Source organism: Fukomys damarensis, unplaced genomic scaffold (assembly GCF_012274545.1).
Source record: "Fukomys damarensis isolate Sample0158 unplaced genomic scaffold, DMR_v1.0_HiC HiC_scaffold_9, whole genome shotgun sequence".
Taxonomy (NCBI): domain Eukaryota; kingdom Metazoa; phylum Chordata; class Mammalia; order Rodentia; family Bathyergidae; genus Fukomys; species Fukomys damarensis.
In genome coordinates, this window is record NW_022900921.1 from 34,381,109 (window position 1) to 34,407,993 (window position 26,885).

Genomic DNA, 26,885 nt, shown 5'->3' on the forward strand with positions numbered 1-26,885 from the left:
TTCCTTGATTTTTTGAGACCGGGTCTCACTATGTATTTCAGGCTGGCCTTGAACCCACAGCGATTCTCCTACCTCAGCTTCTGGTCTTATACTTTATTGATAGGAGAGTATTTGCTCTATAGATTTAAAACTTAAATATAAGCCAATTAAAATTAAGTCTAGTTGACAGATCTTTATGACAAGTTTTGATGTCAGACCTAAATGTCACTTTGTTATTTATCAGAAGAAATAGCTTATTGTACAAGGAACCTTTTTTATAAGGACATTTCATAATGTCTTAAATTCTGCAAAGCTAAACTTTGGTGGTGATTATATAAAATGATAATTTTAACATTTTAGATATTTGTGGATATCCATTGGTGTTTCATGTTTTAAGCTGCATGCATGTTAGAAGGACTATTGTTTGTTGTCTAGCTAGTGTCTGGAATATGTTGATGACTAGAATTGTGTTTTTGTTTGTGTAATATGTTAGTGTGCATGTATTTTTTGGTACCGGTGATCAAACTTGGGTCCTTGTGCTAGCGAACCACTGAGCTAAATCCCTGGCCTTGTGTGCATGTGTTTAAATCTCAGCTTTTCCAAGACAGAATTTTAGATTAGTTTTTCATCACATGGTAATTTTTCCTTTGGTACTAATTTTACAACAGCTTGAACATGGTTATCAAAGATCCACGACTTGCTATGGAATAGTTTTTCTTACTATTGCATATATACTAATATTTATTTCAGATGTAATGAGAGCTACTTATCATGTTATATACTTTAATTGGTTATTTTTTAAGATAGAAAAGGGAGAGTGATTTTCTTGTTAAACCAAAGAGATTTTATCTCATTTTAGGACAAATAAAATATAGTTGAGAATGAGGTACTATTGAAAGGAAATAAAGGAGATTATAGTGATTGAATATAATCAGGGAATAATGGCATCTATAATGGGCATTCGTGGATGGAAATAGTACCTCTTTGTTATTAGCACATTCACAGTTATTTATTAAATCATGTGCATTTGTCTTTTTAAAGAACTAGGGTCTGTGGCTATCCTGGATCATGCAATTATAAACTTATGGAATTTAGTTCTTTATTATTTTATTATAATTTTCAAAAATACTTCATTTCACTGGAAAATAATACTTTCAGTGTAAAAAAATATTAATATTAGCTTAGTGGTTAAGGGTAAAACTGATTGGTATATTAGTGGTGATATAATCTTGGGCATGGCACTTAATCTAAGTCTCAGTTTCCTAACTTGTAAAATGGAGGTAAGAGAATCAATCGCATAGATTTTTCTGAAGATTAAATACTTATTATGTAAAGTGCTTAGTCTAATGCATTAAAATAAATAAATAAACTTGTTTTTAACCAAAATTTTCACCAGATTTGTAACCTAATGAAATTGTTACCTTTTTATTTCTCTTTCCTTATACTCTCTTTTGCTGATTGTATTTTTGTATTTATGCTTGCTGGGAATTAAGGAAGGAAAAAACAGTTTGGAAAGTCCTCTTTTCCCCATGAACTAGAGAAAATATTCCCTTGGGTTTAGAAGAATGGTATGGAATTCATTGGTAGTCTGGGACTATTTTCTGAGTAAAAATAGATACGTACATATATACATACATATGTATTATTCCAATAGCTATATGTCTTGTCTGTTATATTTTTTATGAGTACTGTATTTTAAATCTGAGGAATCGGAAGTAGTTTGTTTATAAATTGGAAGGATACTATTTTGTCCAAATATTTGATATGCATCACAACTTTGACAATACTTGACTTTTGTAATTCTCAAGTCTTCTCAGCTTCTCAGTCTCCTTTATTGCAGCTTCAAAATTTGCCTGTGTATTTATTATATTTTTAGGCATTTGGAATGAATAATTCTTCTAGTAAAACAGCCATGTTTTAAATTCATATTATTCAGGAAGTTAATACAGATATGAAATTCAGCTCATTTGAAATATGTGCTTGTGTACATTTATGTTTTTGTCTGTTACTATTTTAAGTTTTACACGAATATTATTATATATGCACATTCAGTTGACCTTTTAACTTACAGGGTTAGACCACTGTTTTCATTAACAGACATAGAAAAAAGAAAAGCAGTGTCAAATGTAAAAGATATGCCCTTTCATCTTGTATGTGGACTTAAGTATGTGACTTTTTTATATTGCCTACCTACATTGGCATTGTGTGGATTTGGTCCCTATTTCCTGTATCTTCTAAACAATTATCAGAAAATGAAACATTAAAAAACCACTGTCAACATGGACAGAAACATGCCAACTTCCAGTGATACTCCATGCCCTGTCTGTAAAGGGAACTCTGTCTACAGTTTTTCTCAGCCGACTCCTGCCTGGAATTGTTACTTTTTTGTTTGTTGTTTATATTCTCCTGCTTGTATGATCTGGAGTTCTATTCTTTTCACTGTTGCCTCATCTGGGTCCTATTAATAAGGAATACAAAAAATAGTTTTCCCCTCAAGTAATTACTTTGTTCTAAAATAACAAGAATTATGGACAGGTTGGAATATTGTGTAAAAAGAGCATGTTTTAAAAACTAAGTTTGTTAAGAGAGGGCTTTTGTTAAAATAAAAATTAGTTTATAATGCAAAGTTTTGAGTAACAGGAACCATTAGGTAAAATTCTTTTAAATATATATTATAAATTCTGAGACGATTTTGTGGTATTAATTTTGAGCTGTTGAAATAAAAACACTGTAATTTACTAAAGTGTAGTTTTCAGGAGTTCATTTTTCTTTTTCATTGCCAAAGTACACATTAAAAATGTAGTCTGCAATGAAGTTTAAATTCTTATCACACTAGATAACATTGTTTGGCTGTGATCTCCTTTTACTTAGAACATTTCTGTCTCAAGGCTTTCCTGTTTTGCTACTAATTTTATCACAAGAACTGGGGGATTGTAGTTTTCCTGCAGTATTTTGATATATATTCTAGTTTTCAACTAATTATCTTTGCATTTGTGTGTACCGTCTTTTGCAAAGTAAAATTATTTTCCTATTCCACAGATACTTCAGAATGAATTATCTGCGGGTTTTTATTTTGGTTTTGGTTTATTTCTTTAGGGGGCAGTAGAGCACTTTGCTTATCCAACCTTTTCTGGCATTCACAATGTTATTTGAAATAACATTCAAAATAACTGTGAAGTCAGTTGTTGTGGGAAATGCTAAGTGTTTACATTTCTATTCTGTATGTAACAATAGAGTTTTCTTGTTTCCATCAACAAAATTAATGCCTGTTAATCAGATACTTATAGAACAAATAAATGAAATCATCGTGATTCAGCTTTTGTTAATTTACAGTCATTTGCCATAATAAAATTTATTAAAAAGCCTTATACTATACACTGTTGACTTTTTAAGTACATTCTGTGACATATATTAATTTTTTTTACTAAAAAAAGAGAATAAAATAATCCCCAAGATACTGGTTCTGTTAGGTTATAGTTTAACTATTTCCAGGTTAATTATAGTCAGTTGAATTTTTTTCTTTTTAATTTTTGGAAAGTAGCAATGTCATATGTAACAAATGTTGGTAAGTTTGAATTACAGCAATAATTTCATTTTGAATATCCCCAAACACTAAAATACTTCTGTTTTGCTCTTAATCTTATTGCATTTTTCCTTTCAAATTGCTGCTCAAACCAACAAAAAAACATTTTGTATATTTTTAAAAGAAGGAATTGTGGATATAATTTTTCTTTCCTTTTGCAACAATTGAGATTAAATTACCTTGCTAAAAAAACCTTTTAATTCCTTATAATGTTACTGGGTTATACTTAGAAGGTACTTTATAGATAGATAATCATGATTTTTGAGTGAACTAGTTTTTTATTAGTGGTTTCTGAAGTAGAAATCTTCATTCTTACTTCCAAAATGTGTGATCAGTTCTACTTATAGTGAGAAGAAAAGGGGAAGAAGCCTTTTTAAATCGTTTTCTCTGTACTAAGGCATGACATTACCTTTTTTAGTTTTAAAACATCTCTTCCATGAATCACTAATTTTTCAGTTTAAGTGTGCATCTTATGCTATTCTTTTTTTTTTTTTTTTTTTTTTTTTTGGTACTAGGGATCTAACTCAGGCCCTTTGCACTTGTGAGGCAGGCAGTGAAACCAGTGAGCCAAATCCTGGGCCCATGAATTACTAATTTTATCTTATTGATAGAAAAATGGAAATAGTGATGTTAAATAATTTCCCCAGGTACTGAAACTAATAAACAGTACAGCTAGAATTTGAAACCAGACAATTTCACTTTAGAATCGTGTTAAAATCATTCGTAAGATGCCATATTATTTTGCCTGTATGATAATTTAGTAGTTGATCCTGTAATATGTGTATATGTCTCAAGGTGTTGAGCACTTTCCTAAAATATAGGGTTTTGATTTTTTTTCTTCATAAGATTATAGTGATAATGGATTCAAAGTTTTGTTTTTCTTGTTTTATTTGGTTAAGTTGAAACAATTCAACACTTTTAGACACATTTTTATGTAGCAAATAAAATCATAGTATCAGTTTAACAACATATTTATTAACAAAATTGCATCAATGTTGATGTAATAGGATGTGTTATTGAAAATACATCCTCAGATTTATTTAGAACATATAGGAAGAAAATAGTATGCTAATCAAATAGAGAAATTCTATTACAGAAATTTAAAATATTTTGATCTACTTAAAGGTGATGTTAGTGTTGACTGAATTGGAAGTACCTTCACATTTTTCTGAGTTATTCTCATGAGCAGGTCTGAATTTTCTAAATGTATTTTTTTAGATGTCCTATATATCTTTATTAGCCTAAATCACTTTAAAGGATACTTGCTCCCCTTTATTTAAACATATGAACAAGCTAATTCAACTGATGGAACATAATTCAAATATGAAAAAATCATTCATATATTTTAACAGTGACAGCTTTTTAAAATTTATATGTATATATCTCAAGTATCTATTTTGATATACATATAAAAAGTGAAATGACTAGGTTAAGCAAAATTAACCTCAAAACCCTCTATTACAACCTTTTTTATATGTCTACTAAAAACAACTAAAATTTATTTTCTTAGCAAATTTTGAGTACACAATGCAATTTATTAAATGCTGTACTTTAGGTATCCAAACTTATTGTCCCATGGAACTGCAGGTTTATACACTTTTTGTGGTGTTTAGAGTATTTTATGCTCAGGATCATGTCATCTGCAAAGAAATGATTTTATCACCCTTTACAATTTGGATATGTCTATTTTTTTTTTCTTGTCTGATTGTTCTTGTTAGCATTTCCAGTACTGTTTTGAAGAAACAGCAAGAGCAAGCATCTTTGCCTTGTACTAGATCTTAGAGGAAATGAATTCAGTTTTTCCCTCTTGATTTTGATATTACCAGTGAGCTTTTCATCAGTGACCCTCAATATGTTGAGGGAATTTCCTTTTACTTTATTAAGAGTTTTTTGAAATTAAGAAAACACATTGAACTTTGTCATATTCTCTCTCTCTTTTTTGCATTTATTGTGATAATCATATGGTCTTTATCTTCATTCTCTAAAGTGGTATATCATATTTTGGGTATGTTAAAATTTTTTTCATTATTATAGGTATAAATTCCACTTGATAGTGTGTAATCTTGATGTTGTATTCCATTTGCTTATGTTTTATTGAGGACCTTTTGCATTAATAGTGAAAGAAATGGCTGGTAGTTTTCTTGTAGCATCTTTGTCTGGCTTTGGTATTAGGGTAATTCTGGCCTCACGTAATGAGTGTGGAAGTATTTTTTTTCTTTTTCTTTTTGAAAGAATTAAGAAGGATTGGTGTTCTTTGAATGTTTGGAAGCCATTTGGTATGGGATTTTAAATTACTAGTTTTTGATAATTACTTGTTGAGTTTTTTTATTCACTAATGAATTTATTTCTACTCTAGTCTCTTAGTTCCTTCCTTCAGCTAACTTTGGGTTTGGTTTGTTATCTTCTAGTTCTTTTTAGTTTGTTCTTTTTCTAGTTGTTTAGGTGTAAAGTTAGGCTGTTTATTGATATATCTTTTTAAATGAAATTATTCATTGCTATACACTTTTCTCTTATTCCATACTTTTGGTAAATTGTGTTTTTACTTTTGCTCATTCTAATTTGTTCCCTTTTCTTGATGTTGATTTCAACTTTCATTCTATGGTAGTTAGAAAAGATATTTTGTATAATGTTGGTCTTTGTGCATCCTTAAGATTTATCCTGGGGAATTCCTTTGTACTCTTTAGACTGTATATTTTTCTGTTGTTGGGTAAAAGTTCTCTATATATATCTGTTGTTTATTTAGTCAATAGTTTTGCTGCTATTAACAGGGTAAATTTTTAGAACCCATGTTTATTTTTTAGGAATATTTCTATTGATGAATTATTTTAATTTTATGAATTTTATTGTATTAAACAGTGTGTGTTTAACAGAAAAATAAAATATCAATAAAATTTAAAATTTTTAATATGTAATGAATGTGTAAATAAGTCAACATTTGCAACATCAACTGTTTACCTGTTTATAAGATCTAAAAAGTAACAGCAGAAATAAATTCCTATACAAACTACAATGAAAATATAAACAAAACTCTACCATAGAAATAATCTTTGCTTCAATTATCACTCCAAAGTCAGTCTTCACATGAGAACATCATGTTCCATACACAAGTCTCTCACTGACAGCACGTGTGCTTAGCTTTCCTTTCCTGTTTGGCAGGCATACTTGTCACTTCTCTTTTCATCCTCTTTTGTCAGGAGCTTCATATTATTTTATACAGTAAGCACTTACCAGGAAAATGAAATATCAATGAAATAAAATATCAAATATGTAATGAGTGTTTAGAATAAACACTAGCATTTTCTGTATCAACTGTTTTCTTACTAACTCTGAAAAGTAACAACAGAAACAAATACCTGTGTGAACTACAATGAGAATACAAATAAAACTCTACCACAGAAATAATCTTTACTTCAATTATCACACCGAAGGCAGTTTTCACACATGAGAACAATATGTTCCATACACAAGTGTCGCTTACAGTGTCTTAGTTACTTTTCCCTTGCTGCTGAGACAAAATACCTAACCCCCAAAGTTTATTTAGCTTTCAGTTTGTAGAGGTTTCATTCAGTCCATAATCAGCTGGCTCCAAGGCAGGATGGCATGTCAGACAGGCATTGCAGAGGAGAAACAGTTCATGGTCGACAAATTAGAAAAGTAAGCAAGAGTTGACCACAGCTCTTTCTAACCATTATATGTTAACCAGGCTACTTAGAGCAGGTAGCACACTCATACCCATATTTCTAGTGCCCTTGATCCTAGCATTACACCATGAATTATTCCCAGGGTCACACATTCTAGATCCAGCCACCTCTGAAAAAGCCATGCATGACGTTTGGGGGGTCATTTAGACAGAAGCCATAACAACACATGTGTTTTGTTTTCATGTCTTCTTTGGTAATACATACTTGACATCTTGTTTGTCTTCCTGTCTCCTTGTGAGATTCTCCGATGTTTCACCTGTCTGTTCACCAGTCTCTTTTACAGAGTTCTTTGGGCAATTACCTATTGTTTTTCCTCTCTTGTAATTGATCATTTATCAGTTCCAGTGCCAAACCTCTAAGAAAATTTCTTTGTGATATTTTGTACTTTTTATTTTCTTGTAAACTATGATACTAGGCCTTACATGTGTAGGACCTGATAAAACACAACCATTGGCCAATTCTTTGTGTTTTGAGTAATGTCATAGTTACTGTACAACTTGTCAACAGCATCTACCCAGCCTTTTGTAAAATGTGACCATTTCTGGCTTCATTTGTGTTGAGGATTCATATCAATCTCTTTTTGTTGTTGTTTGGTTTTTTGAGACAGGGTTTCACTACATGTCCAGAGTAGCCTTGAACTTGCTGTGTAGCTGTGGTAGACCTTGAACTCAGGATCCTCCTGCCTCAGCCTCCCCCTACATCCAGTGTTGGGATTACACCATGCACAGCATCACTATCAGTCTTATCATCATGGTGTAATATTGACAGTATCAATACTACTTTGCTTTTCTTCACCATGTTGGAGGCCAATGTTATGTCTTTTTGAAATTCAAACATTTTACTATACATTTCTGTGTTGTGAATGTGCAACATTTTTTCAGGAAACTCTATTCTGTTCTAGCTTTGTAGGATCTGGATTTTTACTTCCTTCCCTAGTTTTGAGACATTTTTAGATATTGTGTCTTTGAATAAGCTTGCTTTCTATTTGTAATCTCTTTCTGGAATTCTGATAAGTGTGTATATTGTTCTGTTTTGTGTTGTATTTTTATTAATCTAAATAGTGAATATATCTCAGCATATTCTCTTGATAATTTCAATTTGTTATTAAAACAGCTGTGCATATTTATAATAAATTTTGGGAGAAATAGAGTGAAAAGTTCAGTCAAAATCAGTTTTATTTCAATGCCTATGCCACTGTTAACGTTTGTCTGTATCACCTTCCAGTTATTTATTTCTTATGCATTTATTAACTTGTAAATGACTTTTAAGAGACAGTGATATTCTAATTTAGCCTAGAAAAGAGAACTGAAATCCTATTTTTAATATTAGTTATGGTAATAAGAAGGTAGTCTTGCTCATCACTCATATATGTAGATTTATACATGCATACATACTACTTATTCTTTTTTCTAAAATGTGATATCCTGTCACCTAAAGAGGAATTCTATAAAATCTGGGGCTTTTTACTCATTGATTTTCATGAGGAGCTGTATAAAGTCCTCTTTGTCTCCAATAGTTCCGTGTCAAGACACTTATTTCAATTTGAAATACTTTATTCAAAAAGTGCAATATACGACACCATTTTCATATTAAAAGTAATGCAAATAAATTATTGAAGTGTTTCCCAACTTGATAAATCCTAAGAGTCTGGGAAAATTAGGTTATGATTAAGTGATCTCCATTATCCAACTCAAAAATAGCTCTGAATTAACATTTTTAACACATAACAGAGTAAAGTGAAACACCAGTGGTGACATTAAGTATAAAGTTAAAAACAGCAGAGGCTTTGAAATTACAGTGTAGCTAGAGAATCTCAGGAAAGTTACTTGTTGAGGCTAAAAATCTAACCTTTATATTTGAACAGTATTAGCCATCTCCCAGGCTCTTCTCAAACTTAAATTTGATAGCAAATATAAAATTGTATCTTAAAATATAGTTTCATTCATTGATATTTTCAAATGTTTGAGAGTTTGTTTGAAATCCACTTCTCTCAGCTGAAAATAAATTAAGGACAAAAGAGGTAGTTTTTCAGAATGGCCGCACTAATTTATATTCCCACCAACAGTATATTCCCAAACAAACAGTTCCCCTTTTCCACATTCTTACTAGCATTTGTTTATTTACTTACTTACTTATTTATAGCCATTCTAACTGATATAAAATGATAGATCATTGTGGTTTTGACTTTCAATTCCATGCTGATTATTGACATTAAGCATTTTTTCATATACTTATTGGTCTTTTCTATTTTTTCTTTTGAGAAATGTCTGCCTAGATCACTTGCCCATTTTAATTAAATTGTTACTGTTTGCTGTTCAATTGTATATGTTTCTTATATATTCTAGATATTAGCCCCTTGTCAGATGAATAGTTTGCAAATATTTTCTCTTTTTCTGTTGTCTTTTAACTCTGTTGATTTTTTTCTTTGTTTGCTTAAGCTTTTTAGTTTCCTGTGATTCTGTTTGTCTTGTTTTGCTTTCATTGCCTATACTTTTGATGTCTTATTCAGAAACGCTTTGCCTATCCCAACAGAACTGCTGTAGGATCTAACATTTCCAAATCACTCGGTATGTATCCAAAGGAGACATGTCAAAAAAAATACCTGTACAGTAACCCATGTTTATTGCAGCACTATTCACAGTAGCCACGACATGAAATCAAATGAAATGCCCACTGATGGATGAAGGAATAAAAAAGTGATATACATATACATTGGAATATTATTTTTCTATTAAAAAGAATGAAATCCTGTCATTCACAGAAACACAGATAGACCTGGAGGACATTTTGCTAAGTGAAATAAGCCAGGTACAGAAAGACAAATATTGCATGTTTTCACTCATTTGTAGAAGCTAAGAAAGTTTGATTATTTTAAAAAGTCAAAATGAAATAGAGGGCACTAGAGCCTGTATAGGTACTAAGATACAGTCATAGATAAGGATACAGGTAGAATGTAATATAGCACAATAGGTTAGTTATGCTCTATAACATTTAATTATATATTTCAAAATAATGAAGAGTTTGAAGATTCTAACACATAGAAATGATAGTATTTGAAGAGATGGAAATATTAATTACCTTAATTTGATCATTATACATTGTATACATGCACTGGTTACTATATCCCATAAGTATTGTCAATTTTTTAAAAAAGATTTACAATATATAATTATTATATGGCCATTTTTTGCAATCTACCGTAAATGTATCTTTTAGCTATAAATATTTATATCTTTTTCATACGTAGCATATACTCACCCTCTCCCAAGACTTCCATAAGTCTACTTTGATCATAGTAGTAAACTTGAAATTCAGTATTATTAAGGTGTAATTCCTGAATATTACTGTTAGGATAGGGTTCCTGTTGTTCTGGAGGTGTAGAAAAATTATTGCTTATCATGTACTCAGCTGTACATTGTTGACATGGGACAGGATTATTGTAATAAACATTGTGTTTTAAGAAGATGAAGAGGGCCATATATGTCACTATGGGTCATAGCAATTATTAAATCCCTCTGGATAGTTTTGCCAGGGTCCCTGAACCCTAGTAATAAGCATTGCTCTTAGACCTCTGTTATATTCACTTGATTTTTTTTTTTTTTTGGCTATTGAGCTTATTCTGAGTTTGTTCTCCCAAGCTCTTTACTGTCCTTTGGATCCTTATTTTGTTTCCATTGTCATAGTTGCTTTTAAAGAAGGTATCAGAAATTATCCTTTTCCACAACAGTTTAATCTAACTTCAGGTCTATAGAAAGTTGGGGGTTCAAAAGCCTTTTTGAACTGTGAGTAATTTTGTTCCTTTTTTAGTCTAAGTGGCATCACTCTACTAATACAACTTCCTTAAAGACTTTATGGTCTTTCAGTTAATCTAATTCTATCAAACTTTGCCAAAAGGCACACTTAGAATTATTTTTGGGAAATGCCTGACTAGAGTTACTTTGAGTGTGTCTAACTGTTGTGAGACAGCATTCTCAAAATTGAAGATGGCCTCCATAAGTCTTTAGAAATATTAACAAAGGAATTTACAGCTATTCCTTGATTTGATCCACAGTTGTAGCCATATCCTCCAATATTGGAGAATGTTTTGCCAGCTGAATGAGAGAATGGAGATGAGAGGCACTTGTATTTTCCAATCCACTGAGTCCTGGTTCCTCTTTATTCCTTTTATAGTGTTTGATCAGGTGTCTGTTTTTGTTTTTGTTTTTGTTTTTGTGTTCTTACTTCATCTCTTTCTTGCTATATTGCCTTATATGTAAATAAGAACAACTAGCTGACTTTCAACATTCTGCCTAGAGCACTCAGGCAAGTCTAAATATTTGTCATGTAAAAGTTACACTTTCTGAGTTATATAGGCAGCATGGTTTACCAATTGTTTTATTATTATATATGCCAGGTTTCTATTTTTTCAGTCTCAATAATTTTCTTAACCATCTTCCAGGTTTTACTGATAGTTTCTTCACTAGTTTTGAAGACCCAGCCCACAGTTTTGTTCCAAAGTCACATATTTTTTCAAGTTATGGCAGGTACCATCAATTAGCTATTGCTATATAACATGCTACTCAAATTTAGTGGTTTAAAGCTATAACCACTTATTTTTATGAGTCTTTATGTAAGCATGATAGTTTGCTGGTCTGGAATATTGGTTGATCTCAGCAGGACTTGCTTATGTTTCAGGAGCGAAAGAATGGTTTAGGATGAATTTATTCAGTATAGTGACTGAAGTGACTGGGCCTCATTTAATAGGTTAGCTTGGGCTGTTCACTTGATTCAGAGGGAACACAAAAAGGCAAAAAGCTTCTTGAAGTCTAGGCACAGAACTGATTCACAATTATGTCATCATAGCCTATTGGCCAAAGTTAATTTGAAAGGCCAGATACAAGGGGTAGGGAATTACAACAGTTACATTCTAATTGCTGCTGGAAGATCCTGCAAAATCATACTTCAAAAATCATGTTATAGCCTGGGATAAAGAACTGAAGATATGTATACAATTTATATATATAAACATGTATATAATTAAAAAATATAAACTACCTTGAGCTTGTGAAATATATTTACATATATAAACATGTAATTAAAAATATAAACTAATATAAACAGTGAAGTGTCATTTTTATATAACTGTGCATTGTATAAATGTCTATATAATTTTTATTGTTATACAGTTTACTCTCCCAATAACAGTGTATAAAAGTTGTGATTTTTCCACGTCATTTCCAAAACTTGGTACTAACAGTCTTTTCAGTTTTAGCCTTTTGAGTGGATGTCTAGTGGTATGTCATTGTATTTTTCTTTTTATCCTAATTGCTAGTGAGATGGCTTATTGTTACCTTTTTAAACTTTTTTGAGAGAGGTGGTCTTGCTGTGTTGCTCAGGCTGACCTTCCAACTCTTGGGGTCAGGTGATCTTCCTGCTTCAGTGTTCTGTGTGCTTGGCCTACAGGAATGCAACACTCAGTCTAGCTGTGTTGTAAGTGTGTGTGTGTGTGTGTGTGTGTGTGTGTGTGTGTGTGTGTGTGTGTTTTGCTTTTTTAATTGTGTGCTTAAGAAGCTACCTGTGTGAAGGAGGGGAGGAGTGCCTCCAGAATCTAAATTTACCTTCCTGGGCTTTCATTTCTTTCAGGTCAGGGCCTGTAAATTATTACTTTTTTGTTAGCTCTCCAAAATCTTCAAGTAACTTTTTTTAGGTCCTAAAGATTGAATCCATTCTAGCCAAACATTCTACCACTGAACTACATCCCCAGCCCCTCTTTAAGTAAATATTTAAATTTTTTGTTTTAATTGTAATTTTTCACTTTATCTAGTCATTGTGAGTAGGAGAGTAGGTATTAGTTTCCTGTTCTTGGAAGAATAATTCATTGCTATCTTTGTAGTTTGACTTTCACGAATCTTGCACATTTGGGGATCTACCTAAAGCTTTAAGGATTAATGTACATTATGTAAAGATCTTTGTGATGAAGTGTCTTTGCCTTGAAAACAATGTTTCGCCTGACATTCTGTTTTGTAGACAAACAGTTTTGTCATATCTGACAAGTAACAGGTGCTAACATCGCTTGCAGTCTTGTTGCAGGGAATAAAGGGTCTGGGTCGCTATGTTCATTAATTAAGTCCAAGAAGTTTCATTTCTCCTGTGGCTAATCATTTTCATTTAATATGAATCTGTAATCTGTGCCTCTGATTTCCATGCTTCCACCTTCGTCTTCTGAATATATTTTCACAAAGCACTATAATTTTGAAATATAATTCATACTGTATTATTTTCTCTGTATATTTTAAGAGTTTGCCTTATAATTCAGAACTTATAGGTCTAGCATATCCTGTAGTGCTTATGTGATCCAAATCCATACTGCCTGACTGACTCTGTCTCATTTTTTTTTTCTTGCGCACTCTGCTATAACCATAGGAGTTGCTTTGCCTTTTTCCTGGAACATTCCCAAAACAAACAAACAAACAAACAAAAATCTTCTGCCTCATAGGTTATATACTTTTTGTTTTTATTCCACAATATTCTTTCCCTAAATATCCACAGATTGCTTTTTCCTGTCCATTAAGTCTCTACTCAAATATCCAGTCAGAGAGTACATTCCTTAACACTTTGCAAATTATTGTAGTATTCCTCTTGTGTATAAAAATGAATTAAGGTTGCTGCTCTGGATAGACTTACAGTGACATAAAATATTAAACAAAAATATTTGATTGTAATCCACCTGATTGGGAAATATGTTAAAAACTTAAAATAAGTGCCCCTGACACTAGATGCTTATGAATATTGGAAGTTCATTAAAAGTCCAATGTAGGGGGCCGGGGATTTAGCTCAGTGGTTTGGTGGCCTGCCTTGCAAGCACAAGGATCTGAGTTTGATACCCGGTACCAAAAAAAAAAAAAAAAAAAAAAAAAAAAAAAAAAAGTACAGTGTAGGCACTCAAATACATGGGGTTGATCTTGCTTAGATCCAGAGAGAAGGCTTCAGAGAACAAAACACATTTGACTGATAACTTAAAAAAAATGAGTGAGAAAGGGAATGAATAGTGTGGGTAAAAGGAAGAGTGTATGCAATGAATAAGTTCTGTAATATTGAAACTTCAATATGTTGCCCCCAAAATGTTTATCTTCTTGTTGCTTTAAAGTAGAAAGCATCTCATTTACAATATGAATAAACTGTCCCAATAACATCATATTATGACCTTTAAGGGAGTCAGTGGCAAAAAACAAGAATATTTATTTTAATTTTTAAAATCTTTGTGCAGTATAGATTATGATCATAATATTATTATCAGTTAGAATACTATTTAATCCTTAAAGAAGAGAATTTGCCACATTTTATTGGCTGGAATGTCATTTCATGAAACTGTAAACTGTATTTCCAAGTGACTATATAAAAGCTATATAGAAGTTTTAAGTGTTAGTGAGTATGTTCTATTCTTCAGGTATTTAGGAACAATGCAAGATACAGTAGTAATGAACTAGGAATAAAACTACCTCATGTAGTGCCTGGGTAATAATGACTTACAGAGATTGGGTCTAAGTGCTGTGGGACAGCAAGCAACAGGTTATTTTCTCCCTATTTACTTCTGTCCAGTAATCCTTCAGTCCTATTTTTCTACTTGCCAAGTAGATGAAACTAGAAATAGGAATAAGGGGAAGATTATAATGAGTGCTTAGATATGTACGTTTTAGAATTGTTATGACTTTTGCTGGTGGTCAGTTTTGAGAGCAGACTATTTTTTAAAAATGTAAATTCTGAAATTTTTGTAGTTTCAGTTATAAATATTAATATTTGTTCTGACATTATCAATGAAGTAAACTCATTTTATATTGTCCCACAAATAGTAACTTAGTTTCCTAGCATCAGATGATGCATCAAAACACGAGAAAGATAAGGTCATTGTTCTTTTTAATTAAATGTGATAAGGCAGAAAGACAGGAAAACTGCTCAAGATGGATGAGTCTCAAGTACAAGGTAATAGATCACTATTCTTTAGCTAGTGTTTTGATTACATCAAATGGAAAGATTTTTAAAGGTTAAAAAAAAATCACAGAACTGCTGTCTGAAAACGGAAGAATAATATTGAAAATAAACACATCTGTTGATACCAGAAGCTTCTTAGCTTATTAAGTCTCTGTAATTGTCTTTGTCATCACTATCTTCACATGTAAAATTTTCAGAGCTTTAGTCGGAGAAGTATTCATTCTTATCACCATTGTACTGAAATTGGGAAGAATATGTAAGTCTTGTGTTCTGCTTCTCCCTTAGGGGAAACAGTCAGATTCAGTGGTTGTTCTCATTACCACCTGGAGAACTGGTACTATTTTGTGATGAAAGTATTAGTGTAAAATTATCAAATGTTCTTCCTTAAGGTTTGTTTCTTACTTTCAGATTAGATCCTTCTGCTCTTTTTCATGTTAATATAATTTTAACTTTATAAAATAGCACAGATGATAGATTGTAGGGCTTTGAAAAACAGTCATTTCTTAGATAATAAAATGTTGACACCCCATGAATTCTACGAGTTGTCTCTGTGTGTCTGTATTTATGAGTATATTATAGCAGTCTGTAATCCTAAAGTCTGGAAACCATTGATTTTAAGATCACAGGCTTTAGATTCAGCATACCTATTTTAAATTCTTCCTATACTATGGTTCTTATCTTTCTCATATTTAAAAATGAAGTTATGAATATTTACTTCCTAGGATTGTTGTGAGGATTAACTAAGATGATGTATGTATAATGATATGATGACAAGTATATAAGAGCTGAATAAATTTAGTTTCCTTTCCTTTTTCTTATAAATGTGTGAGAGTAGAAAATATCTCAGGTAAGAATATATGTAAATTGAACATAAACCCAAGACAAAAAAATTAAGAAAGGGAGGAACCTTGCAGTGTGCAGCATGATGAACCTGTTAGGAATTTAATAATGTGCCTTGTACATACAGTAAAATTTTAGTTTAGGAGTATAATTTGTTCTAGAAACATGGTTGTAATCCAAAGCACTTGTATATCAAAGCAAATGTCCCCATAAGAAATAATGGAAACTCAGATTATTCATTCCATAATCCAGAAATATTCATATGAAAATGATTACAACACTGTAATATAACACAGTATAATAAAGAAAATACAAAATATACAGAAAAACAAATTAACCTGCATTTACCTTTGAAAATCTTCATGGCTAAGGTAAGACAAGAGAAAGAAGAGTTATTGTGTGTAATGCTTTTCACTATCACTAATGGAATTACTGCTCTCTATTGGCTCAGTAGAATCTTTTTCTTTTTATGCAGCTCTAACAAGGAACCTATCCAATCACACTTGCTTTACCTCCTTTTGAGAATTTTTCAGAAATGTGACATTGCATTGTTGTTAAACAGATTCATTGCTCGCACTGCTACAGGCTTATTGGGGTGGTGCTTTTCTACAAAATTTTGCACTGTTTCCCACATTTTACACATCTCCCTGATCTCATTAGAAGCAAGGGAGTCCTCTGCCTTTTTTTCCTTTTCCTTGCAGATGAGCTCTCCTCTGTAATCTCTTGTGGAAGTTGATCACTCACAATCCCACAGGTGGAAAGGAGCATTGCCTCAGTTGTAATCATGTGACATTTGGTGTCATGAACTACTCATATTGCAAGACATTGTTCATTTATTGAGTTAAAATTCACTAGAAATGTTTGCTCTTCTTGCAGAACACTCATAGAACAAGTTACAGTACTCAGAATCCAAAGTTTTACTGTATTTAGAATTTAATCAGTATGTGTTGGTGTTAGATCATTTGGAAATTTTAGATGTGTGAATTGATATGATGTTTAACTCATATAACAAAGAAAAAAAAGAAAAACAAGTATAAATAGAAGTTTAAGAGTTTAAAATTTTTTTTGTAAAATAATGAAAATATTGTGGTAATGAACCTACCATTTTTATACTAAGTCATTTTGGCAAACTATGAAAAGTATATTTTCCAAGTCTCATTTTTTTTTCTCATTGAGTATATTGGTACATTTTAGGTATACAATACAGTTACATTCATCATTAGGATCTTGTACCTTTACATGACAGGTCTTGGTTCTCATTTTTTCCCCATACCCCTGCCCTCCCCTTACCTCCTCCCTGTTTACAAATACTTTATTTCCATTTTTTCATGTTTTTTTCTTTTCCCTTATTTCCTTTCCCCTACCCTTACCACTTCCCCTACACTTTTAGCCCTTTTCTTCCTATTTCAAATCTCATTTTTTATAATATGTAAGAAATCAGGTATATATTCTTTATTATTTTAAAGTGTTTTCACATTTTGCCATTAGTGTTTCTAACTAGTATAGCGTATGCTATGTAAATTACTACTTTCATTTCGCAAATGAGAAAAAACTGAGGCCAAGATGGTTAATTGACTAGGACAGTAAGTCTTGGTTAACAAGTAGTAATCAGAACCAGATCTTAAAGATAGCTAATATAGTTGTTTCTATTTATTTTTTCTATAATTTATTATCTAGACAATGATTTTAGCACCTACTGTATTTTTAACCCTTATTCATATCATATTATAAAGGAAAGAATGATTTTGCTAAGGTAATATTAGTAACCTTATATTTGGAAGCAGAGTATACCTAATTATTAGACTTTCTTGCTTACAATAGAAATACTGTGAAAAGAATTGTTACTATGGCAGTTAGATAAAAATCATCCAAAGGAAGTCTTTCTTGTTGTGACATTCAAGATAGATGTAGATACTTTTTTCTAGGTTTATGGGCAACAGAGTTTTTTTTATACATTTAACAAAACTTTATTCAAATTACTTGTAATACCTAAAGATTTACATATGAAGTTATTCAACTAGGCAAAACATATGCAAATGAATTTTTATTTATAAATGTAGATCTGTATATACCAGATGGAGTGTATATAAGTGTAAAATTTTAATTGATCATAGGCTATAACCTTTAGTAACTGTTATTTCTGTACTTAGCTACAAAGACACCAGAATGGCTTGGGATGTATCCCAGTAATTTCTGGTAAATTTATTTTCTATAAGAAAGTATATGTGTTGGGGGTAGAGGGTGACCAAAACTTAGCCTGGGTGGGTAGATTTTATGCATTCATCATTCCCCTAAATTGAACTTGCTAATTCAGAACTAAGTTTGGCTGAAGACTTTATGGATAACATAACTCTATAATGAGCAGTAAAAGTATACACTTTGCCATCTGAAAGCAGATTTTGTATACTGTCTTGTCAGTCTTGAGATTCAATTGAGAAATGTAAGTCCTTTGGAGAAGGAATAATAAGTGTTTCCATCATTGTTTCCTTAGCATACAGAAAACACCTAATGGAATGTGCTTTGGGGCAATAATTTTGCACCTATTTCAATATATTGCACTCTGCAAATTAATCACATGTTCAGAGTCAGATGGATTGATTTTGACAAAAAGTGAGGCAACTCATTTGGGTAAATGGGAATGAGGGAGGCAGGCATTGTTAATACTTGGTCTGTTTGTATTCCATTCTTAATTTCTAGAAACCTCTCTACCACCCTTAGGGCTCCTTATCACTTCTTTAGAGGCTCAGTTAAAAAGGGAGACATCTTGACTTAAGAGTACGCTGAAGGGAAATAATAGTTGATTTATTTTAGTGAATAACTTTAAAATACAGCAATTAACTTGATGTATGCAAATAATTTTAGTGTCAAAAGTAAAAGATGTTTGTTAATATCTACTATTTATATCTTCTTAGATATTTTTAAAATATCTTCATAATTTTTTTTAAAATGTTGGCTTTTTATTCCTAAAAAGGTCTTGTAAATTAAGAAAAGACAAACTCAGGAAACAACACAGTGAAGGCATCTTCCTGATTTTGATTTTGATAGTTTATACTATATGGTTGGTTTCATTTTGATGAACTAGTAGATCATTTTGTAATTTAATGTAAAACATATTATAAATATAATGTTTATATTATAATACAAAGCATCAAATTACAATGTGTTACTCTTAAAGCCATTTTTTTTTGTTTAGAACACTTTCTATGCTTCCTAAAGGGTAAATGTCTATTTAATTTTTTAAATTAAATTATATATTTCAGTATATGTGGTATATATTTTTATGTAGTATATATTTTTATTATATTTTATATATGAGTAAATAAACATTTTCTTCTCTTTCACCATTGAAATTATGGGTTTAGCTACAAAGGGGTAGTTGATATACTCATGTAACTACTTTTAAATAGAATAGCCAATAGAAGCAAACTCTGGATTAGTCTCTATTTTCAATTATAGATTAATTTTCCGTCTACCTTCAAGTAAGTGTGGAAACTGTCAGTTGTTTTTACAAAGCTTTGATGCTTCTTTGATGGAATTTTCATGAGGTTAGAATAAGTGCTGCAGACAGTATTGCTAATGAAAAAAAAGTTAAGCTGTAATTGTACTTGTCTAGCTTTGAAAGAACTAATTATAAAAGCTAACTGTAGTTAGTAGTTTACAAATGAGCACATATTTTTACATCAAGGAAATTCTGTAATACTTCCTTAATTTATTAATAATAATGTGTGAAATAGTAAAATAAGTGTGGTTTTGGACTTTAAAACTTATTGAGACTTTCATGACTTTAGTGGGGAGAGTTTAGACTTTTATTGCAAGTTATACAGATCAAAGATGGCATTTTGCATGTAGCCACTTAATAAGTCATAACATACCCCTGGCAGAGTAGCATGAATGGGGCCTTCATCTGTTTACTGGGATCTGTTTGCAGTCTTTGGTGGCTACAGTAAAGCAACCCCTTAAGGACTTAGAAAGTGACGAAAATGCTTTGCCCTTGGAGAGCTGTCTTGTTTATCCTTGGAGAGTTAAGTCAAGTGAATCATGGCCAAGATATGAAAAAACACTGATAAATCCAGTATTGCCCTCATTTTATAGCTTAAAACTTTTCCAGTTTTTTAACATGCAGTATCTAAAGAAAGTGTGTGCCCATTTGAAGTTGCTGAAGTGATGTTGTGCTGTTGCTGGCCAAGCAAAGTCTCTAATACAAGGATTAGAATTGGCAGTAGATGAAGAAAGGGAATTTAAATTAGAAAAGCTTGAACAATCTGGTTCCTTTATTTTAGGTAGTAACTATGGTGAGGAGGATACTTCAGGCCACTAAATATTCTCTTTATCAAGTTAGTCCCCTAGTTTTGGTTCTTGGCACAGCACTGATAAGTAATATAGTTGGCCATACTCTATTTTTTATAATTCTACTTTCTAAAAGTAAATTAAAAATTAGTCACTATTTTGGAAAGTGGGGTACATAGAGTTGAACCCAGAACCTTGCACTGAGCTACATCTCTAGCCCTTTTATTTAATTTCAAGACAGGATGTTACAAGGTCAGCAAGTTTTTCAGGCTGGGCTCAAATTTAAGATCTTTTGTTTTGGTTTTGGTTTTTTTGTTACCAGAGATTGAACTTGTGTCCTTGAGCTTGTGAGGCAGGCAGCACCACTGAGCTAAATCCCCGGCCTTCAAATTTAAGATCTAATGTCTCATTTTTCCAGATTGCTGAAATTATAGATGTGTACCACCATGTCTGGCCACTCTTATACATTGAATGTACTTATTGTATTAGTCTATTACTATTACCATGACAAAATACCACTGAGTGGTTTAATCAGCGGTTACTTGTTTTTTAACTTTTTCAAGTCTGAGAAGTTAATGTAGAGGATTAATTAATGGTCAAGTTGGAATGCCCAACTGAATTGAGTCAACGTGCTTCTGGGCATGGAAGACCCACCTGAGAATTGTTTGCAACAGCAGAAAAGGAGAACTGGAAAGGAAGATTGTAGTATGCTGTTGATTTTCCTGGAGAAGTTTTCTGTGGCTGGTTTTCTTGATACAACTCAGCTGTTCTCATTGTTGGAGAAGCTCAGGTCCTTGCTGTCACGAGGGAATGATTGCTTGTTATTCTTTAAGGGGAGCTCTGATCTTCACTTTGAGCATCACTTCCTGGCAATAGTGTAGATCCTTTAGCCTAGTGGCACAGACCCTTCACCTTACCAGCACAGACTTTCTAGCTTCCAACACTGGCCCTTGGGCCTTCCAAGTGCAGATCCTTGATACAGACTTTCATGAGACATTGCTGTGAACTCTAGGCCCCTGTCTGAATTCGTGAAGGCCATTACCTTGGGTTCTAGGACTTCAGCTGGACTTGTACAGGACATTGCTGTGAAATCCAGGCCCTCGGCTGGATTCTTCAGTTCTCTAGCTTGTGGACAAATCTCTTGCACACCTCTGCATTTGAATTTTTGGATGAATATTATAAAATAATTCTGTAAATTTTGTGTCCTGTATTAAATCTGTTCCCTTGCAAATCTTGAGTACAAGTATTAAGCTGCTGGCAAAATTCATTTCTGAGGAGTGCTCTCTTTTTAGCTTGTAGATGAACACCTTGTTTTTTGGTACAGGGATCAAACTCAGGACCTTGCAGGCACAGTACCATTGAGCAAAATCCCTGTCCCCACCTTCTTGCTCTGTATTGACAGTACATGATTTTTGCCTTTCTTTTGTGTTCATATAGGGGTGGGGATGAGCTCTTGATGTCTGCTCTTATAATGCCATTGATCCCATTGAATCATAGCCCCACTCTAAAATGACTTCATTTAACCTATTTCCAAGTACAGCCACATTGGGGTTTAGGGCTTCAGTGTATGAATTTAGGGGTGTACGGGGATCATATTTCATTATACTGTGCCTACCCCAAGAGGTGGTCTCCCTTACTCTTTGAGAACAAGTCATATTTTGGGTACATGTATTGATTGTTATGGGTCAACTATGGTGGCAAACTTCCTAAGATTGTCATCCTGAGCTCATTGAGAGGTTTTCTGCAACCAGTGCAGTTTATCTGGATATTGCTCAGCTCAAAGAGTTAACATAAATAAATATTTCTATCTTTAGAAATATTTTAGGGACTTGAGTTGTTTCTCTATAAAATGTCAGTAATAGTAGTTGCCCCAGAAAGTTGGTAATGATTGTAATTGTTTCAAGGAAATATATTGTAAACTATAAAGTCAGATGCAAAGATTAATTTCTCCTTGTTTTATTGCTATTTGCAAAGTTAAAGGACTTGAACTCAGTTCTTTTAATTTCAAGTTTAAAACTTTATAAGTGGCCAAACAGTTTATCTCCAGGATAATTGTATTTCTGTGTGAGCAGCACTCCTGGGAAAGTTCCAACAAGTTTTATTTATACCATCTCATAAAAATCAAAATGAACCTTTTGCTTTTTGGTTCTAAGGAAGCAGAGCTCTTTCAAATTTGGAGTCTTTGCCTTTAATAATCTTTTGTAGTATCAGGCCTTTGATTTTTGCTTTTGTAAAATTTGTAATATTTAAGCTACCTAAAATTTATGTCAGTATTGAGGTTTACAATAATTAAATCAAAACATAAAAATCTATTGTGTGCATGTTTTCTTTTAATATATATTAAAATTATTTAGGTAATGTTCAGGTTAAGACAAAAGCTGTATAATCTTAAATCATCTATCAAATGAATCTTATTTGCCCATTCATTCCGTTTTTCAAATAGTTAACAAGATAAAAAGCCATGTTAATGCCTTTATATTATACTTGTTTTCTTAGAAGTCAGGAAATTCCTTTTAATACTTCTTTTAGCAATCATATTTTAACATTAATTCTATGAATAAAGTAACTTTGTTTTTCTTTTTTATTTATACTTTTAAAATGTTATGTAAGCCAATTCAAGAAGGTTAATTTAGGATGAGAGTATAAATTTTGGAATTTCCTGACTTTTAACATTTTAACTGTTTTGATGGGCTGGATTGTGGGCTGGATTTATACAGATTATATAAATATATTTATATTCAAAGAGTTAGTGGTATCTTCAGCCATCACTTTATGAATAGGAAATCAGTTTGTGTCTTGGATGATGAAGTACTGGTATTTACCCTTCACTTTAGGTTACTTTCAATTTGTACTGCTCTAGTTATGATCAGAAGTCATTCCTCAAGTTCCAGTTAGTTCTTGTTTTTATTTGATGAGCAGCAGTTTCATAAATCATATACTTTCTTTAAATATATTATGAAAATACATAGAGAATTTTATTTGCTAATTGAAAACAAAGGATTGAAGAAGAGAATGATGATGAATTGTTGATGAATTTTTGAACTTTTCCCCCTGAAGTGATGACAATCAAAACACTAAAAATATAGATTCATTCATTCCTTCATTCAACAAACATCTGTTCAAGGCATACAAGGTGCCAGATACTTCTAGGTAATGAGAATACAGCAATCAAAGCAAAGTATCTTTTCTCTTAGAACATTTATTCTAGTAGGTGGGAAAAGAACATAAACATAAAGAATATAAATAGCATATATTCTATCAAGTAATGCTATACTATGAAAAATAGTATATTTGAGCCTGGATAGAGAGAGTAATATCAGGGTAATATTTTAAACTGGGTGGGCATGGAATATCTTCTTCTCTGAAAATATAATATCTAACTGGAGACTTAAAGGGGTGTGTATATCTTGAGCAAAAACAGTTCAGTAAGCAGATATAGCAAGTGCAAATGCCCTGAGGTGGAAATGTGCTTATAGTTTTCTCAGAATAGCAAGGAAGCTAATGTGGCAGTAGTAATGTGGGAACAGATGATAAGGTGAGAGTAAGAGGATGTTGAAGTACCTAATAGACCTTAGTTAAGACTAAATTTTAACTGGAGTAGAGACTTTTGAGCACTGGTACATGATCTGAAATATAGTCTACAAGGATCATTGCAGCTGTTGTACAGAAAACAGATCACAGAGAATCAATGGTATAACTAATAAACAACCAATTAGTAGGTTATTACATTAATTCAGTCAAGTGATCTTGGTATAGACCAGAATGATAGTGGAAAAGTTGGTGAAGGAGGATTCTGGAATACTTTGTAGGTAAAGATGGTAGGATTTTTTGGTTAAAAATAAAGTTCGGAAAATAGTAAGTCAACGATGACTTCAAAGTTTACCTAGTTAACTTTTGTCTCTCTCATTTGCCTATAGTTGTGTTTACATAAACTCCTTACCATTCTGCTTTTACTCCAAGTGGTAGCCACTCTGACTAAATGTTTATCAAAGCTAACAATCTTCTTTTAAAAAGATCTGTTGATGGGGCCCATTTAAACTTGTCTGTAAAGAAATATTCAATTTCTAAAGGTTTTCTAAAAACTTGAAACTCTTAATTTAGCATAGTGGATTAACTTTCTTTTCTTTAGATAATTATACCTATGGCAGATATGATAAAATATTAAAATACAGCCTGCTAAGTAGGAGAAATGGAGAAGTAGTTTTTTTGAGAAACAAATCTGTTTTGCTCCTTTTGGCCTCATCTCTTTCTTTTACTTTCCTTAGCCCCACCTCAGATGTTACCATTGAAAGAGGAATTTTCTCATCACCCTACTTAAAACATCCTGTACTATTTTCTGTCTTCTTGGAGTATCTTCATTGTATTTAATCATTATCTGACAGATAATTGTTTCTTATCTTTGTGTTTGTATTACTTACTAAACTATGAGCTCCGTAAGAGATGTGCTATTTTTCTTCATTGCTGTGGTCTCAGTGTCTAGAACAGTACTTAACATGCAGTTGTTACTCACTAAGTAACTGTACGTAAATTGAATAAGGTTGTTATGGTAAGTGAAATTAGCCAGTCACAATAGTACAGATATTGTATGATTTTAATTTTATGAGTTATCTGAAGTTATCAATTTCATAGAGATAGAAAATAGAATGGTAGCTATTTGGGATCTAAGGGGAATGAGGAATTACTGTTTGATGGGTACAGTGCATTAGGAAAGATGAAAAGATCTGGAGAGGGACAATGGTAATGGTTGTACGACAGTATGGATATTCTTGATACCACTGAACTGTGTATTTAAAAAATTGTTAACTTGGTGAGTTTTATATTATGTATAGTTTATCATGGTGAAAGGAAAATGGAAGGAGGAGGAAGAGAAGGAAAGGGGAGAAAGAGAAGAAGAGAAGGGTTACAGGAGGTAGAACAGGAGAAGTTGCGGCAGGAGGAAGAGAGAGAAAGGGACAGAGAGAATATAAGAATTGTTCTTTGTTACAGTTTAGATCTCACATGTCTCCCAGAATCTCATGTCATCGTAGACAGGGCTTTTGAAAAGTGATTGGATTATGGAGGAGGTATAGCTGACTTGCTGTTAAGAGAAGAGTTCTGGTTGGAAGAGGTGGGTCACTGTGCGTGGCCTGGAAGGGTGTATTTCCCTTTCTGGCTTCTCCCTTCACTCTGCTGCCTGAACACCATGAGGTGAGCAATTTTCCCCCACCAGACCTTTCCACTTTGCCTTCCTGCCTTGGAGTCTGCCATCTATGAGCTGAAATGAACCTGTCCTCCTTTAAATTGCAGGTGTTGGGTATTTTGTACCAGCCATGAGGTAGGTAACTAAACACTGGCCTGAAAATAGGCTATTCTGGGCTTGAATCTTACTTTGACCTTGTTGATGTTTGGGTCTTGTTCACTCTTCTGCTCTAGACTTCTGCAAATAGAATCTGGTATTCAACCTAACATTAAATGAAATAGGAATTTGCCAGTATTCTGGAGACTTTTTGTATTTCCTTATTTCTTGGTACTTACTAATATTTTCTTATAATATTTTACTGTAGTATTATATCTTCTTATTCTGCACTTGTAAACTTTTAGATATTTAGGATCTATAAGACTGTACTCAATAGAGCAGTTATTTCATTTTATTACTTTAAAAATTTGTTCTTATTATTTCTTAGGTTAACCTTCTAAAGTAATAAGTTACTTATTTTTGACCACTGTCAATATCTTCCTTGAATTCAACTAAAAGAAATCACAAGATAACTTAAATAGCAGACATTTAATATAAAGGATTATTGAGCTATCATAGGTGAACACCTACAACAATGTAAAGAGAACTCTAATGGATATACTAGGCTGATGGAGAGTATTAAGGAAGGAAGAATTTAGAACAGGGTGCCCTTCTAAGGTAGGAGTTTACACCCTTGTTAGAGGAAGTGTGATTGCAGCTAGAGGAAGGTGGAGCATTTTGTCCATTGCTAAGGCCAGAGTTAGTCAACAGTGATTGGGTAAACAGAAAACAACCCTTTGGACACAGTTGAGCTAAATTATGTAATGTCCGTGTTAGGGGAGCCTCAACAGGATCCAGTTTAGGACACAGATCCAGTGGTGGATAATCCTTATAGAAATGGGAAGCTTGAGAAGAATGAATATTACAGTGGTACCCTGGTTTACGAGTTTGATTCTTTCCATGATTCTGGTCACCGACTGAGTTGGATTGGAACCAAATCAAATTTAGTTGTTAGGTTCAGTGTGACCTTATGGGAAATTTGATTTGGTTCTGAGTGAACCAGAAATAAGGCAAGATGTTTGAAATATAAGGAAAAAAAGGGTCTTATAAGATATCTTTATTTTTCTCTTTCCCTCTCTGTTTATAAATTTTTCATCCTGTGGTGGAACTCAGTTTTGTTTCTTATATATCTTTACTCTTGACATTTAATGTACTACATTGCACACCATGGATGCCTAATTTTTTAGGTGAATTGGTAAACATATATATCTTTTTCCTGAGATAATATCATCTGCTATAAGTTTAAAAGGGC

At 32.4% G+C, this 26,885-nt stretch overlaps 1 protein-coding gene across 4 annotated transcripts in view; it reads left to right on the forward strand.

The window, feature by feature from the left end:
- The window catches only part of Commd10 (COMM domain containing 10), a 146,137-nt gene that overhangs the window by 21,378 nt on the left and 97,874 nt on the right, over window positions 1-26,885 (forward strand). The gene's annotated exons all lie outside the window — the stretch shown is intronic.